The sequence below is a fragment of the Antechinus flavipes genome, chromosome 2 (assembly GCF_016432865.1).
Source record: "Antechinus flavipes isolate AdamAnt ecotype Samford, QLD, Australia chromosome 2, AdamAnt_v2, whole genome shotgun sequence".
NCBI lineage: Eukaryota > Metazoa > Chordata > Mammalia > Dasyuromorphia > Dasyuridae > Antechinus > Antechinus flavipes.
Window position 1 is genome coordinate 114517184 of NC_067399.1, and position 18417 is coordinate 114535600.

At 35.7% G+C, this 18417-nt stretch overlaps 1 protein-coding gene across 3 annotated transcripts in view; it reads right to left on the minus strand.

The window, feature by feature from the left end:
• Positions 1-18417, minus strand: part of SERTAD2 (SERTA domain containing 2) — a 200434-nt gene that overhangs the window by 17024 nt on the left and 164993 nt on the right. The window contains exon 1 of one of the 3 annotated variants that reach the window (XM_051975390.1): positions 17506-17907. The exons of the other annotated variants lie outside the window; for them this stretch is intronic. The gene's annotated coding sequence lies outside the window, so the exon portion shown is untranslated. Of the gene's footprint in view, positions 1-17505; positions 17908-18417 lie in introns of those variants that run through there. 3 annotated transcript variants of the gene reach the window in all.

Below are 18417 nucleotides of genomic sequence, written 5' to 3' on the forward strand. Positions count from 1 at the left end.
AATAACTAGTGAGAAAAAATTTTTGTTTCACATGTTACCAATCTTATTTTGTATATTGGGTTTTTTATGATTACTATTAGTTTCTAGCAAGCAGGAACTTAGCCCCTTATTTCTCATATGTACAATGCATGAACTTTTTATTTTTATACCATTTTCAAGAAACAAAAATTGAGGACTTACTGTACAACTATGGATGAAATGCAGTTGTGTTTCATTCTGAATTTTAGAAAGAAACAATAAGTTAAAACATGTCAGAAGGAAGAAACAAAACCAATTAAGAATTTCAAGATCCTACCACACAGGACAACTTGAAAGAACTATGGATTGTATTTAGCCTGGAGAAGAGAAAGCTTAGTGGGGACATAATTGTTACCTTCAAGTTTCTAAGGGACTATCCCAATGAGGAATTAGGTCTGTTCTGGTTGGTCCAATAAAGCAGAGCTGAGAACAGTGAGTGGAAGCTGCAGAGACAAATTTCTGTTCAACAGAAGGAAAAGCTTTCTAATAATTAGCTCTACTCAGATGCAGAAACTTATGCCTTGGGAGATAAGTTTGACTTCAAAGGATATTTTCATGCAAAAGTTGGATAGCCACATATTGAGTATATAATAAAAGGGATTGTTGGTCAGATATGGGCTGTACTGGATGACCACTACGATCCCTTTCAATTCTGAGACTTAGAACAAAAACATTACTGTAATCTAGGTTGTACAATCTCCTACTCCCTAAAGACAGTAGACATGTTGTACATGATGATAATAATAATAGGCATATTCTAAAGTATTTATTGTATTTTATTTTTTAAGTTTTCTTAAAATTCTCATTGATATCACAGTGTTCCATTCTCATGTTCCCTCATATTTTTTAAAGAAGAGAAAGAAGTGTTTTTTCTTCTGTTTGATCATTTGATCATTACAATTACACCATTCAGTTCTTTCCTCCCATATTGTTGTACTTTCTGTTTATATTATAATCATTGTATATATTGTTTTTCTTGTTCTAGCTTGTTCACTTTACATAAGTTTATATAAACCTTCCCATATTCTCTATGTTCTTTATATTCACTGTTTCTTGTAGTATTTCTAGGGTGTTACAGTTGATAGAAGAAAAGACTACAACTCTCAGCAGGATTCAGCAGTGGGGGGAAGGGCCATCTCTTGGGCCTAGCTTTTACTTCTCTTCTCTGACCGACAACAAAAAAAGAAACCCTCATGTTACTTGTCCTTTGTTCCTGACCAAGAAGACAGATAGGGCCGTTACCTTTTATTTTTCTTGACCTTTGGTAATCTTAATTTGGGTTGCAATCCAAGAATGGAAACCCATTTTAATCCTAGTAAAAGGTAAACCTTTTCCCATAAAGGTTTTAAATGCAACTCATTAAAAAATTTACCTTGTACAAAGACACACTCTACCATTGCCCAAATAAATATGTTTGACAGAGAAACAAAATATAAAGCTTATTAGAAATAAAATGAGGATAGCTTAGTCTTGATTTATTAAAGAGTGAGTCAAGGGTAAGGAATTATGATAAGGCCAACAGGAGAGCAATTAGTAAGAAAGGGTAAGCTTTCACAATACCATTCTTATAATACAAGTCTGTTTAGTTAGTTAAGGACCCTCAGTGGCAATTCCTGATTGAGATCATCCTAATGAAGTCATATAAAGAGACTCAATAGCTGAAAGTCTAGTAAATTTTGACTAAATTGGTACCACAATATTAGCCAGTTTAATTCCTTCCCCTTCCTTTTTTAAAGGAATCCATCATTTTTAAATGTGCCAACAAAAATTGTTAAACATTTTTAGGCCTCAGGGCATTAATAGAATCAAAAGATTGATACTATTCTATGGATATGAATTTACAAAATTCTTAAAATATTCAGATACATTCTGATTATCGGAGCAAATATTGTTCTGATACAATGGTGTCAAACATTCAAATAGAAAAAGGGGCCACTAAATGTTCATAAGGATTCCTGCTATATCATGTCAACTTAGAAAACCACATTTTAACATTCTCCACGTTCTATTGTATTGTTATTTATTTTATTAACTATTTCCCAGTTATATTTGAATATGGCTTCCACAGTATTTTGAGATCCTATTTGACACCTCTGTTCTAGATTAAATTTGACACTGAAGAGACATCATAAAATCTCTTGTACTAATATAAACAAAATAATTTTCTTCCTAAAAGGTTAAGTTTTTAATTTCAGCCATTTTTCTAAGATTTCACTTATGAGGCCTTTTAGAAGCTGAGTGGCTTTCTCTTTGTAGATGACGACCCTGACTATGGTTGACTGCTTCTTGGACCTGAGGGAGACCTAGAATCTTAAGTAAGATGATTAGAAATACTTTATAGACTGAATCAAAATAACATAGCAGACAGATCTAAATCTATTTAGAGATGGAGATCTTGACTTCCAAGGGGTATGGATCTTAACTTACCATGGCCCCTATTCTTCAAGCAAGAACACCTCCTTCTGGACCTTGAAGGAGATATTGTGATTTTGATGAGCTTTTCCTCCGATCATAAGCAAAATGACCTTTACTGTCTCACTCATAATACCTCTCATTATTAAATGGATGGCACATAGGTGGTCCATCGTATCACAATTTTTGAAATATTCTGTTGACAATTTTCCACAGGAACCATAAATCACCTTCCCATTCAATCCTCAAATTGAATCTATTGTGCCTCTTAGATTTTCAAACTTAAAAAAAAAAAAAAAACAAATCCTAGAGGATTTCTACAATATAAATTTCTTGCTCTATATGGTTTGCAGGGAGCCATATTAATTAAATACCCTAACTCTTCTTTATCAGGAGTTTTGCTTCTTTACCGTAACCAGATAGTTTTGCTTCTCTCTTCTCTATGGTGTCTAGATTTCATGCTCATTCATTTCCCAATAATACAGGTGTCAGTTGTGGTGCTACATATCTCCTTCCTCCACTTGATAGTTTTGGCAACACAAGTCCCTTCTTAAAAATGAAGAAACTGAAGTCCAGAAAAGTTAAAAATTTGTTCAAGTTCACACCAATTTTACACAAGTGGTGGCAGAGCCAGTAGGAGAATTCGTGTCTCCTGGCTCAAAGTTAATTTACTACTCTTTCTACTGTACTTCCCTCTAGAGCACTTGATGGCTACAGAACCTTTTCTTCCAGGTGTTATATTTCCCTCTTTCCCCCTCTCCCTGGATGTATAAGCTGATGCCCAGTTCCACTTCACCATCCTGCTTATTTCTGATGGGCCAGGATGGTAAGATATAAGAGAAGAAAGGAAAGGAGGATATTCCTCCTCACCAAAACCCCATAATTTTTGTTCTAAATTTTGTATTAAATTATGCCAGGATAGCCAGTCTAGATTTCCCCTGAAAACGAATTACACTGACTTCATTAGTAGTTGTCTTATCCTACTTTATTCAATATTCACCTTTAGAACCTCTGCATAACTTTGTCTTTCCCACAATGATTTTTAAGTTGGGGGTGGGGGGGAAGGTGAAGCATGGGAATAGGAAAGAGCCTTCTTACTCCTTTTCAATCAGACAGAGCATAAGATTAATCTAGCAATGGGAAGGATGTGTTGCAAGATATATAATGGAACCATAATGCTAGATTTAGACTCTGTACAAATAGTTTAGTAACACCAGCTTACTAACTATAGGAGAGTCACTAGAATTCATTTCTAAAATGATGACACTAACACTTTCATTACTTACCTCAGAGGTGAATGTCAACAAAGTATTCTGAAAAAATTTAAGAGGTATGTAAATGTATTATTGTTATTTTACTATACTTCTAGTAAGTTACATATTTAACAGGCATTGGTGAGATGGCCTAGGAAAATATGATTTAAACAGGGGTGAGCAAATGATGGCTGAGAGTCAAGTCAAGTAGTAAGTAAATAAAGAATGATTTTTTACATCTTTTAAAAAGAGCTTTATTATTAAAAACTTTTCTTAGCTCAACAGATGTACAAAAACAGGTAGAAGGTCAGATTTGCTGACCTCTGACTTATAACATTGTTACTACAAATAAATACCTTCTGAATTCCAAGCAATTGCCTCATAATATCTAGGAACACAACCTAAGATGAATTTTGAGATTCTTTGTATATGAATCTAAGTGAATACATTCACTGAGTGAAAGCATGTGAAGAGGCATCAATGAAATGAAAGTCAGGAGAGATTCATTAAATAACGTTCTTAATACCTTAAGAACAAAGTTTGATTTGCTTGAATGTATTTTCAAGAGTTTTGTCTAATCTCATTTCAGGTAACTGAACAAGTGAAAAACTATGACTTTAATGTTCATTAAATACATATTAACACTTATCATGCTAGGTTCTGGAAGAGATAACAAATATTTAAAAAGGCATGATTCCTGCCTCCATGGAGGTCATAATTTACTAGGGAAAACACAATATACATAATTATAATATAAAATGATATATAATAGATTCATGAAAAGCACAAACTAAGTGCCTTGCCAAGTCCCTGGGTATGTAGAGGCAGAAGTGGAGATAGTGGAGCTGGTGGTGGTGGTGGTAGTAAAGAAGACTAATTTAGTGGAGGGCCAGGAGGCTCTTTGATGGCATTTGATCTGGGCTTTAATGGAAAGAAAGGATTCCAGCAGGCAGAGATCAGAGGTGAGAAGAGAAGGGTACTCTAGACATAGGACACAGGATAAATGAGATACACCACAGATTTGGAGATGAGGAAACTAAAGAAGTTATACAGATTCAGCTACATGAGGTTTTCTAGTCTTTACTCTCCCATTAGTATGTCAGCTCATTAAGGTAAAAGCTCTCTCCATAGTTTTGCTTTAGTTTGTGTCACCAGCATTTGGCACAGTACCAGGCACCTAATGACTGCTTAATAAATGCTTATTGATTGACTAGCCCAGTCCTTTGGGTTTTACAAATAAGAAAACTGAGGCCCAGAGAGTTTAAGTAGTTTGCTTAAGGTAATACAGGCATTAAGTAGCAGCTCCAGAATTTTGACTCAAGTCCCATGACTGAGCATAAGATTAATCTAGCAATGGGAAGGATGTATTGGAAGATACTATATATATATATATATAATATAAGAATAATCACCCAAGGAGACCTGCACTTGGTTTTGTGTCAGTAGGCCTAGTGAGAAGTTAGAAACAGATATGTCAAAGGCAGAATTGACAGGATTTATCAAATAATTAGTTGTGGGAGATTAAAGAGAAGTTATTAAGCACAAGTAATTAGTGGTGCCACCTGTAAAGAGAAAGAAGAAAGAAAATGGAACAGCTTTAGAAGGAGTATAATTTGGCTTTGGACATGATAAATCTAAAGTACTGGTAGCATATTTCCAAGGAGAGGAAGCATGGCAAAATGGTTCAAATGGTTTCAAATCCAGAAAGTTTGGGTTCAAATCCTATCTAGCTATGTTATTATGAGCAAGTTACTTAAACTCTCTGAACATTAGTTTGTTCATCTGTAAAATAAGGGATTGAACTACATATAATCTCTGGGACCACTTACACTTCAAAATACATGATTCTGTAATTCAGTAGAAATATCCTCTGTGTAGTTGGGAGATGCAAGTCTAAAGCTAGAGAGAAAGGTCAAGACAAGAGGTATAGATTTGTAAATAATCTATGTAAAGAGAGAAAATGAAACTACAGGAATAAATGAGTTTTCCAGGCAATAAAGAGAATAAGAGGGTTGAGGCTAGAACTCTGAGAACACCAACATTTAGGGGTCAGAAAGAGGAGTCAAAGCTGTTTCTCTCGACAGCTTACATAGAGGTATGGAAGATTTTGTAAATAAATAGGCTATTAAAAAAATTAACCTCTGAGTGCCCTAGGGAACACTCTTAAATTTACATATTTCAGAAAAGGTACTGATTTGCATCAGTAGTGTGGGGCTTTCCATCCAGGAGTTCTCTATACCTACAAAATGAAGACTAAAATAAAAAAACATAGTTAATAGAAAATGTTTATCATTTTTAAAGGGGGCCTTAGGAATTACAGGCCAAAGGAAAGTCAGGCCTGTTGGTGAAAGTGTGAATCTTTTCACCTTTGAAAAATCTTTATGGAAAGCAGAATTATGCTAGGAAAGTGATTAAGATATCCATACCCTGATTCAGAAATTGAATTGATTGGAAATCCCCAAGGAAGTCAAAGATAGAAATTTCATTTTGTGTGTGTGTGTATACACACACACATACACACACGTAAAATATATGTAATTGGTCTGCACTTCTCATGATCTTATCATATATCATTTATAGTATTATTTCTTATAGTATCAAAGACCTAGAAACAATGATTCAGAAATGGTTAAACAAATTATTGTATGTAAATATAATGTATTCTGTTGTTCAGTTTCAGTCTTGTCTAATTCTTCCTTCCCCCTTTGAGGTTTTTCTGGGCAAAGATACTGGGGTGGTTTGCCATTTCCTTCTCCTGCTCATTTTACAGATGAGGAAACTGAGGCAAATAGGGTTAAGTGACTTGTCTAGGATCACAAAGCAATTAAGTGCCTGAGGCCAAATTTGAACTCAAATCTTCCTAATTCCAGGCTGGGTGTTCTCCATTGTACCACCTACCTACCTTAATGTAATAGTACTGTATCACAAAATGATGAATCTGAAGAATTCAGAAGAGGAGGACTTATATGAGCTGTTAGACAAAGTAAAGTAAACAGAACTGAGGAAACAATTTACAGAATGAAAACAGTATGAATGAAAGGAACAAAAAAGAAACCATACCTTGTGCAATTATAATGTCCAAACTGACTTATAAAAGGAAAGAAAAAAATGAACATTTCTTCTTTCCAGAGGTGAGAGACTATGTATAATACTGCATCTACTGTAAGATTTGGATCTTACATTAATTAATGTTACTAAGCTCTTGTCTTTTCTTCCCCTTTAATTCTCTGTTAGAAGGGAAGAATCTCTGAGAAGTAGAGAGGAAAGACAAATTTGGAAATTAAAGTTATATAATAAAGGATATCAATAAAAATTATTTTTTAAAAGAAAGAAATCATAGTTCCAGACTCTTCAGTTATGATATAACTGGGCTGAACAGTGCAGGAGAGTATAAGTTCTGCACATAAAACCAATAGTTTTGTCCTCCTAAGAGCACTATTAGAAATCTTGCATTTTTTTTTAAAGGGTAGGGAGAGAAGATAAATTAAAAATAATTTATATGAACTTCAACAATTCATATGTAGTGATTTGTCCAGTTGGATTCAGGGTTTGAAAGGAAAGAAAAAGTAGGAGGGTCTAGCTATTGTGTGAAGTGTGTCTTCAAGCAAGGTTGGCAGTGGCTACTTCCTCACTGACATCCTGTGCAGCTAAAACCACAGAACATATATTTATACACAGATTTCAACCCACGGAATAAAGAAACATGCATTCTTTCACTTTCTTTCTCTGTTTCTTTTTGAGGGGAGAGGGTATATATTGAACTGCCTCTGTATGAAAAAATAATTTTCTAACCCCCCCCCCCCGAAAAAAAAACTAATTAATCACCACCAAATTCTTCTAATGAAGGGCAAACAATGATAAATCTCCCCAGTATAAGAAGGCTGACTCAAACCTGAGGGAGTTAGAGTCATGAATTGTTTTGCACTGCTAACACAGAAGGTGATTCTCGTTTTTCTCTTTTCACCTCAGTTGACTGACTGGCACTTAAAAAAAAAAAATTGGTCATGGTATATGAGATAGTTCAGCTGGAAACCCTCTGTCTTTGACAAAAAGACACTTTTCCACCTGCTACCCTTTCTAAAGAAAGGGAAGAAAACACCAAAAGAAATAATTGCTCTCTATGTGAAAACCTTGGGTCTTCTTTCAGATCTGTTGTTACAATTGCTCTTGAAGGGAAAAGAATTATCTTATTTCAACTGGGGGAAATTTGGATTTGGGCAAATTCATTCTAAACAGTTAAAAGAAGCCTTTTAAAGTTTAATTAGCCAAAGAAACAAATAGTGTGGATTTTTTTTCCCCTAAGAAGCACAACACGGAATTAAAAACAATGCTCCAGAAAGGTTGTAGTGGGTAAGGATGGCAGGGTCACAGAGAGAAGCTAATAAAAGTACATATGGCTTTTAGCACAGTCATGCACAAACAGATAGGGTGTGCTGCAGTTGGCTCCGAGGCTGTGACTGTTTTTGCAAAGTTCCTGGGTGAGTATATTTAAGTGAGCCTCCAGAGTAGGCTAAGGTGAAAAGCAGTATTTGCATAGCTTACAGTAGTAATAGTTCAAACATCACTGCCTTTGGCAAAAAGTAAATGCTAAAAAACATGGGCTAGGCTCTTTGGGTAGGGATCTTCTCACCCCCCTCCCTTTATTTTACCTCCTCCCCCTCCCCCTTTATTAAGAAGGTATATAGTAAGGATCTGGTAAAGATCCTCCAAAGAGCCAAAGAAGGGAGATTCAGAATCTTCATTAATAGAACACCTAATTCCACCAGAGATCAGTGTAGCATCCCCCCCACCACCACCACCACTTTGTAATGAAAATGCATCCAGTATTTCTAAAGTCCCTGCAGTAACAGCCATGTTAATTGGAAAGTAAGGCAGAGCCGTCCCTAACAAATCAGCAATGTAATTATAAAGCCAGTCAATAGAGTAAAGCCAGCTAACGTGTTCCAGCGATATTTTGAAACTGTAATCCGATACTACTGTTTCCATCTTCGTGCCTTGCCTGCACTCCCTTGTTGCATACTGTACTATTTGAGGCCCGGAGGGCAAAGCAAGCTGTTTATTAATGATCAGATACCGTATTTCAACTGAAATCCATAAGAACAACTCATACCATTTTCTTTACAATTTCTTAAACCGGCAAATAACTGAAAACATATCAGACAGCTTTTAAATAAACTAAAAGCAAGACACTACGGTTTTCAACATTTGGAAGTTTTGCTGTTTTGTTTCTTCAAATCCACACTTACAAACTCTTCCTGGTTGCAGTCTTTAGAGGAAGCATATGCTTCTATTAATTAAAAACAGCACCTAATGCATTGTTAGTTTGTCAAGTATAACTTTTCTTTGGAAAAAAAGATTTTGAAAAAATTGCATTTAGTAAGCCAAATAGTGTCAGTGTTAGAAAGTGCTGTAATAAACATTTAGAACAAATTATTACCTTATTAAATAATTAAGAAAAAAGATTTTACATTCTATCACTAAATAACTGTAGCAGAAATTTTATTTATTCCTCTATTGGGATGAGTTTCAACCCTACAGGAATGTATCAGGAAATAGATAGGCATTTTACCTTCCAATTTTGATTCTTATGGAGTTTTGGCAAAGTCAGGTTCTTTGGGAAGTTGTATGGTCTAGTGAAAAGAGCAAAGGCCTAGAAATCAGGTCTCATTCCAGCCCTACACCAGACTACTCTATAAGACCTTTAGGCAGAATGCTGAACATTTCCTTCCTTTATTTCTTCATCTGTAAAATGAGTGTACTGCATTAGATGATTTCAAAGATTCCTTGTGATTGCTACTTATTTTGCCATCCCCAAGATAGCAGTCAGTCACTTGTCTATCTTCCATAATGATGGGAACATTAAGAATTCATGTATTTACCTAAAGAAGGAAAGCTGATCCTAAAACTAGGACAACATGAGTTCGAGTCCCATGTCTGAAACAGATTAGCTATGGCACATCAGACAAGCCATTTTCATTTCTTGGTGATCTAGTTTATCACTTTTCAGGCTTATCAATTACAGAGAAGGTATTAACTTGTTTAGTGGGTGGAGCATCCTTACCTGGGAATTCCTCTTATCAGTAAAACTGCACATCTAAACCCTCCACCTTTCCCTGTGTCAAAGGCTTTGGCTAAAGGTAACAGCAAATCCATTATTCAACTTCATTTAAACTGATGGCTTAGTAGGATTATTGTTTCTAAACTAGTAACAATTTAACCTGAACACCAAAATGTAAAGATAAATCCTGTATATTAAAAACTGGACGATGCATTTAAAATCACTTAAAATTAAAGTCACTACTTGGTAGAGTCTTCTGTCCACACACTCACTTAATCATTACTTGGACACTGATGTACGAAGCATTGTGATAGGAGCCAGATACAAAGAAATTAAAAAAACCCAAAAAGCACTACTCTATGTAAACAAGCATATGCTACCCTTATGCTGAGTAAGTTTGACTCTCTGTAATCTGCTAGAGTGCACTTGACAGCCAACCATGAGAGAAGATGGGAAAACAATGCAGATTTCCTTTCTCTGAAGAAGGGTGATGATGCTTCACAACAGTTTTAGTTATAGGCATCCTAAAGAACTCTCGTTTCAAAATTATTCCCAAATTCTATTGCGGCAAAGCTAAACAAGTAGAGGTAAGGGAAGGGAGTTTTTCAAGTAGAAATGATCAATTATGCTATTTACAAATCTTCCCCAAAAGGAAAATATGCTGTCAGTAAACAGTAATACCAATGCTTCAAATTCTAGTTTAAATCCCAGAAACATTTCTCAAAAGAGAAACTGACCTGTAGTAACAAATGCCTGTGCCCTGACAAACTATGTGGACTTCAACATGAAACAATCCTGAAGTTGACTTCCACTCACAGAACATTTTCTCTAAATTTAATCCTAAAATTTTAAGCCTTAAATAATCTTTTCAATGTACTGAACAAGCTGAACAAGTGATACTTTCCTCAGACATTACTACCATGAAAAACACTAGAAGAAAGGGTGATGGGAAGGGGTAATTTAATTGTAAACTATGTACAGTTAACCTTAAAGTGACAGTGACATATGTACTATGCATAACATCCGCTACTTTAGTAAAATTATAAACTGAGATACATGATACTATATATATATATGTATATGTATATGTATATATGTATATATAAAACAAAGTTTGTGGGAAGTATATTAATATCAGTCCCTTTTCATCTAGAAGTTGTTTATTTGAAATATGTGACAGTTTTAAACAATTTGAGACATTTTAGTCTATTTTCATTGCTTTGCTGAGAAATCTAGTAAATAGACTTAAAAGTTAAAACAGCTTTAGATTCTATTTTCCTTTTACCCTGTATAATTCCCAAAAAGTTATATGTGTACATCAAAGAAGCTTAAAAGCCTCTAATGGAAAATTTTTTTCTACTGTAGCAATAATTACTTGGATGGGATCCTTGTTTCAACTCTTCCATAGTATCTTTTCCCCAAAGATCCCTTGTTTTTCCCCTCACGTTATAGACCCTTGACAAACACTGCTTGTAGGAAAAAAAAATACTTAGGGAAGGAACCAAAAGCTTTGCAAAAAAAATATGTGATGGGCTGGTTTTTTTTTTTTTTTTTTTAAGGGAGGACTATACAATAAATGAAAATCAAATACTATCTCATGGGAGGATTTTACTATAAAAATGAAAATGACATCTTAGAACAAAGAAGTCTAGTTTATTCCCTTAAGTTTTATTTATTATCCAACTGTTTGCCACTAAAAGTAATGAAAATAAGCAAGCTATAGCAAAAAGTACATCCGTGAAAGTATTTTAAAATTGTCTTAGGTGCTTCTGATTAGTTTTGAAGAGTTCTTGCTTTCAAATTCATGTTACTGTACAGAGATAAGATACAAAATAATTCTCATAAATACATGCTGTATTTCCCTTTTATTTTCAGTTACTAGTGAAAAGGTAGGAGATTAGACAAGTGTGATTTTTGGTAAGCAGAACTAAGAATTTTAACATACATTCTGATTCTGGAATGCTGAAGAGAAAAATTTACTCTGTGTAGTCTGTGTAGTCTGAATAATATAACTTGAAATTACAAAAAAATTATTTTAAGATGCTCAAAAGGGGGAAAGTACTATTCTAAACTTAGAAATAGTCACTGGTCCAGTGGAAATAAAAAAAATCATTCTAGCCAAATAAAAATAGTGCTGAGCTCATTTAATTGCCCCTTTACGTAAAGATGATAACATTTTGCTAAGCAAATCTTCAACTTTATATTAGAAACACTTAAGTAGTTCACAAAGTATATAAATGAATCAAGGATATAATCTGAAAATTTGGGGCAAGATATGGCATTATACAAAGCAAATATTTGCTTTTCAGTAATTATAGTTCCATTTCAAGCACGATATCATTCTTCTTGAAGCAGCATGCTGAATACTGATAATAGTACCTGTGATATTCTGAATGTTTAATACCAGTTGGGCTATAACAAGGAAGAAAAATAATATAATCAAGTATAATCCTAATAGCCAAAGAAAAAGAGAGTTGAACATTAAATGTAAAGTAACTAATATTTAAATAATAATTCAGGCTCTATTAACCTCAAGATGAAGCTGTGTTTCAAGCTACCAGATACTGTGATACTTTTAGTCTTGCTATGTTATCTCTAGGTAGAAATTTGCTTCTAGAATAAGTCAATTATTCCATATGATACATACTTTAACATTTAATAACCAACTGTAATGTAGATGGTTAGTTGCAACTATCCCTATTCAAAATGGCTTTTCCTAGACCATGATAAGAAGAAAAAAATCATAGTCTGTTTTTTACATAGCATGGAAGAGATAATAACAAAATGGAACCAAAATCAAGACAAAAAGAAATTATCTTTCATCTTTGGCTTAAAATTATATTCTATTCAACTACTTCTTAGGCCTTATCAATTTTATGTGAATATTCACCAAATTTCTCCTTTACTACCACCCCACATCTGCCAAACAGAACAAATTCTATCATATCTCATAAAACAAGGGAAAAACTTAACTAAAGATTACCTGGTTCAAAACAGGATTGGCATCTAGTCAATTCATTAATGTAGTTATAAAATTATGCAAACTTGCCTGTAAACAGGGATGATCCTTGGGACTTTTAGATTCCCCAAAAGAGTTAACTCAGGCAATATTTTCAAATATATGGGTGGGGTACTAAAGGAAGACTGCTCAAAGCTTTAGTAACTGTTGCATGGAGTGGAATGATAAGCAGCTGGCCTGAAAGAGGAGGAAGGCATGAGGCTAAAGGTTGATTTGCAGCAAGTGACATTATGTTACTATTAGGCATTTTTAACTATAGAATATTCAAATAGTATATTTTACTCTTACACAACACAGTCATGTAGTTTTAATATTTAACTTCTTTGTCCTTCTAAAAGAACCTAAATCCTTCAATTCATCATAATGAAAATTAAAACACAAAAATATACTAGGATTTAAAAAAATGCAACTTCAAAGATGTTTTCTAGGAAAATGGAAGAGAAATGCTAGAAATGTTAATTATGAAATTATAAGAATTTATGGAGAAAGAAGATAATAACATACACATGAATTAAGTTTTAAGAATTTCAGTTCGCTGCCACCTACAGTTAGTAACGACAAAGCTGCCTTTGGGCACTTCAAACTAGTCAGACCTGCTGTAGTAGTTGTATGTCTACTTTAAATATGCCCGTCTCACTCCTTCCACCTCCTACTCCAATGAATCCTCATAGTTTACCTTCAATCCTGGGGATTTCTTTAGCCCAGTTTGCTCAATAAATTTTATTATTGTCTCTATGAGTAAAGTAAGAGTTTTAAGAAAACTAATACTGGAAATCTAAGAGGTTAGAAAATAACAGTTGTTTGTCACATTTTTGACGGAAGATTCTTAGTAGACTGAATATACTGCACAATTTATTTTGTGCTAGATTTTTGCAGCATATTAAACTAAAGCACTACATTTGCTACAGATATTCCTGACAGGTATTATAATTGAGAAAATTAAATCCTTTACTTGTACTTAAGTTCCATTTATATTAGGCACAAGAGGGTATAAAACTAATTGGTCTAGCTGATTTCTCTAAGGTCCCTTTCAATTTTAGGATCACAAAAATTGTAAATAAATGAAATTACCAACAGCAAAATAACACAGTCTTTATGTACATTTAAATTACTTTTCCTTCTATATTCAATAAAAATTCTGTATTCAGGTTGGTTAGTTAAAAATTTTCTAAATAATCTGCTTCTATTTCAATATTTATTTTATAGAAGCAAACACGTTTTGGTTCATCTCATGATTTTTAAGAGGAAAAAAGGCATCTATTTATTACACAGAATATGAATGTAGTCTTACTGGCCTGACATATGCCATTCATAGAATCATACAAAGAATGAACTGCAAAGCAGCGCTAATGGAGAAAGACACTGCTCTACACAATGGATGATGTGATGCCACAGGGCCCAACTCTGCCTTTAGATACATAAGTAATTCTCATTGCTTGCATCTGAAGGCAGAATTTGGCTTTTTAAATCAAATTGCATTGACTAGTTTCTCCCCACACCCATCTTACTGATCAGATGAAACCAACTTTAGTTAATAGATTATGTCTCTTTGATTTAAACTAAAATATCCACAAGAGTGAAATCTTTTTAGAAGTCATTTTCATTTGTTAGCAGCAGTAGTTATGATTTCAGAGACCCACAATTATTTTAAAGAGAATAATGATCAAATGTGGATAGAGCACATGTGATTGGAATATGTGTCACTAACTTACTGCCTTATTTTGCATGTTCAGCTTTTACTTCCTATGGTTAGTGTTAATTAGTGGGAGGTCCTGCTATGCTGGATTCTGCTCCTCCTGCTATGTTGGAGTCTGTCCCTATTGCTATGCCGTTTCCATTTAAACTGGACCTTGCCCTCTTTTTGCCTTCAGCATACTTCATGATCTTTGGACTCAGTAATCAGAGACTATTTTCCTTACTTTCTTTCTTTCTTCTTCTTCTTCTTTTTTTTTTTTTGCCAAGAAACTATTGCAATTGGAGTTGTCTCCTTCTGTATCATGGCCACAAGATGAATCACCATATGTAAAATTTCTTCAGCAAAAGGATTTAAATAAATTTGAAAATGAATTAAAAAGTAGTGTATACTACCAAGTGGATCCACATATTTTTATAAGTATAATGTATTTTAAATGACTTTGACATTTTTGTGCAAATGAAAGTGAAAACAAAGTTTTAGTATTTTTAGAAGTGTTTCTAGGAAATCACAGCAAACTACGAAAAAAAGGAAAAGAAATAAAAGTTATTAACAGTCTGGTGAGCTGATTTAGCTTAATTTAAAGTATCAAGCATTTAGATGGATGGTGAATCTGAACTAGTTTTAAATTTTATTCTAATTTATGTGGACATTTATTGTTAAAAATATTTTAAGACATAAATTGAATGTTTAGGTTCTCTGTATCTTTAGTTATCCAATCTCCCTAAATTCATTTTTCTATTCCTGAAGCAGTTATTAATTTCAAAAGAGCAAGTGCATAAATTACCATTTTTCCCTTTTTCCTTGCCCCCAAGTTCGAGAATATCAAAATATAGTCCATCAGTTTTTGATTCAATATAAGATTACTGAATACCATGTATTTTGGTTTTCCAAGTTAAATAAACTTAAATGAGTAAATTCATCAGTGAAAATCAAAAGGTTCATTAAATATAAATAATTATATTTTTCTAAATTCTTTAAAGGAAGTTATCCAAAACAGCTATTACGAAGAGTATATGGCAAATATAACTTGTTCCCTAGGATACCTACTATATAGCTGACAGGCACAGAAACTGCTAATCCCCTTACCAATTCTAATAAACTTAGGAATAGTTAATTGGTTTGTACCCCCACAAAAACAAAAACAACATAAAACTATCTTCAAATGAAAGAGAAAAGAAAATTTAAAGGCTTGTAATACAGTACAATATGTATATTTCTGTTATGGAGTGTGGTTTTAAAAGGGGGTAAAAATTACTTTCAACAGTTTGAACTGATGAGCAACATAAATTTCCTAACAAGAAACCCCAAACAGTAAAGTGGAAGATAAATCTTATTACATTTGTAGTTAGCTTTCTGTGTTAGGGAACTGATAATGCAGAGATCCAAGTCTGTAACTTTTCCTCATTTGACCTAGGAGTTGAGGTCTTTCTTTCAAAAGTGTGCATTTTCATCTGCATAGCAGCACTTATATTCATACAGGCCAACTCTTGAACGATCAAAAGAAAACAAACATTTATAGACCAAGAAAAGAATAGTAATAAAAGAATGGTAGAAAAAGAGATGTGTATCCTTGGCTCACAAGCAGTTGCCTTGTGATCACTAATCTAAATTAAGTGTACCAAAAGTACATGGGCATGTATGGTGGAAGGTACTGTGGGTACTGTCAAGTGGACCTTGTCATTTTCCCAGACTATTGAGGCTCTCATGCTCTCTTATATAGTGACTACTCTTCAAATCGCTACTTTTATATACTTAGTAGCTGCTTATTAACAAACCTCGGTATTAAAACTTATCTAAGCTTTTAATGTATAACCATAAAGATATATGCACATAAATATACATATATAAGCAAACCTTATGAATACAGCTTGAAAATGCAAATTAGCATATTTCCCCAACTTTACTGAAAACTGGAAGAATCTCAGGATGTTTCAAGTTTCTGCTCACTTCCCAAGTCAATACAGGAACTTACTTTTAAGATCTTGAAACATCAATAAGAACAGCTTCTAAAACCACCCTGAATAAAGAAAATATTCTAACATATTAGCAAGCCTGCTATTTGTGAAACATGATTCTAATTAAAGTTATAAAATCTTTTAAAGGTACTATATCAGAGTTAAAATGAAGACAGAACAAATAAAAAATCCATCAAGTATTTTTTCCTCTGGATAAGTAATTGCTTCGTGTAAAGGCTCTCTAAACTTACCTTCTGTTCTAAGGATATAAAGACCAATACCAGCAATTCTTTATTCCTATTTAGATATGGGAAGGCAACATGATGATAAAGTCTGGTTTCCTAATATTCAACTACAAAGTGACGTTTAAAACAACAGGTGTACACATTAAAAAAAAAAAAAAGACTAATTCGCCTAACATTACATCACCAATATTCTTAGAACTTTGAGCATGATATGTCTATATATATATGTATGTAGATATATATGTCCACGGTGATAAGAGGAAAGAAGAGAGAGGTTCAATTGCATCTCGCAATCCAACACAGAACTTGAATGCAAACTAGACTATGGAAACTCGAAAATGTGCAACCGCCCAGAAGCTGAGGAACCGTCCTCTAAAAAAAGTACCACACATTCATAAAACCACCCCAGCACATCCTCTCTAAAGGAAGCCAGGTCCATGCTCTTTGCCCCACAGCTCGGAGCTGGGGCTTCGAACCCTAGCTGATCTCATTTCAAGTCTGTCCATTCCTTACCCTCCCCCGCCTCCCACCCCCGGCCCAACCTTCCCGGCTCTTAGATCTGTCTCCTGGCCTCTGGGTTCGTTAAGTCTAAGGGAACAGAGAGAGACTAGGCGAGGTGTTCCTCCTACCTGCTCAGGACTCGAGCTTTTCTCGTACGAATAGCCCCCCTTCTTTTCTCTGCCAGCGCCCTCACCCCTTCTCCTCCCTCCCCGCGCACACTCCCGCTCCTCGCTCCCTCCAGGTCCCAGTGCCTACAGTTTCCGAGGTTGGGCAGCCCGCACTGGGTCGCTCCTTCCCTGCACCACTCACATTCACAGGGACACGGACCACAGGTCCAGATGAACTTACCACATGCAGCCCCACCTGAGGACTACAGCATCAGGAAGGGTTGGGGAGGACGCGGGGGTTCCGCCCACTCCTAAGGCTACACCACCTCCATACAGCGCCCCTCAGCTCCGGGGACCCAAGGGTGGCGTCAGGAAAGGAGGGGGGAGACGGAGAGCTAAGGCTCTGCGGTCCTCTGCCAGTGAGCCAGAAGCATTCTACAGAGGGAGGAGGGGTGATGAGGCTGTGTCGGAGAAGGAAAGAGAGAAGGGCGGGGGCGGGGAGGGGGGGAAGCCCGGACTGAAACGCAGCCCGTGCTCCCACCACTTGCCATGCAAGAGTGACGTGCAGCCTCTCGCAAGCTCCTTGCCCTCTGGCTCACGTAAACGCTCCGCCCAGTCCTGCTCTCTGTTCCGCCCTCCTCCTCCTCTTTCTCCTCCTCCTTCTCCTCCTCCTCCTCCTCTTCCTCCTCCTCCTCCTCCTCCTCTCCTCCTCCTCCTCTTCCTCCTCCTCCTCCTTTTCGTCGTTGTCCTCCTCCTCTTTCCCTTCTTCCTCCTTCTCCTCGTCCTCCTCTTCCTTCTCCTTCTCTTTCCACTCTTCCCTTCTTTTTCTTCCTCCTCCTTCCACCCTAACTCCCTTCACCCCCCTTCCCTGCGAAAGCACCCAGTCTGACTCCTGCCGGAGGCTCCGCGCACAGGCCCCTCCGAGGCTGAGCCAGTGAGGAGGAGGAGGAGCCCCACTCTGGGCTATCACTTACATGTGCCTTTGTCCCGGGAGATCAGATATGCTAATACGGAGCTAGGGCTGTAGCTGCTGCGGTTGGAGGAGGAGAAGCAGGAGAAGGGAGCAATAGAAGGAGGAGGAGGAAGAAGAAGAGGAGGAGGAGGAGGAGGAAGAGGTGGGAGTGCAGGAGATGCTGTGTAGCAGCACAGACCA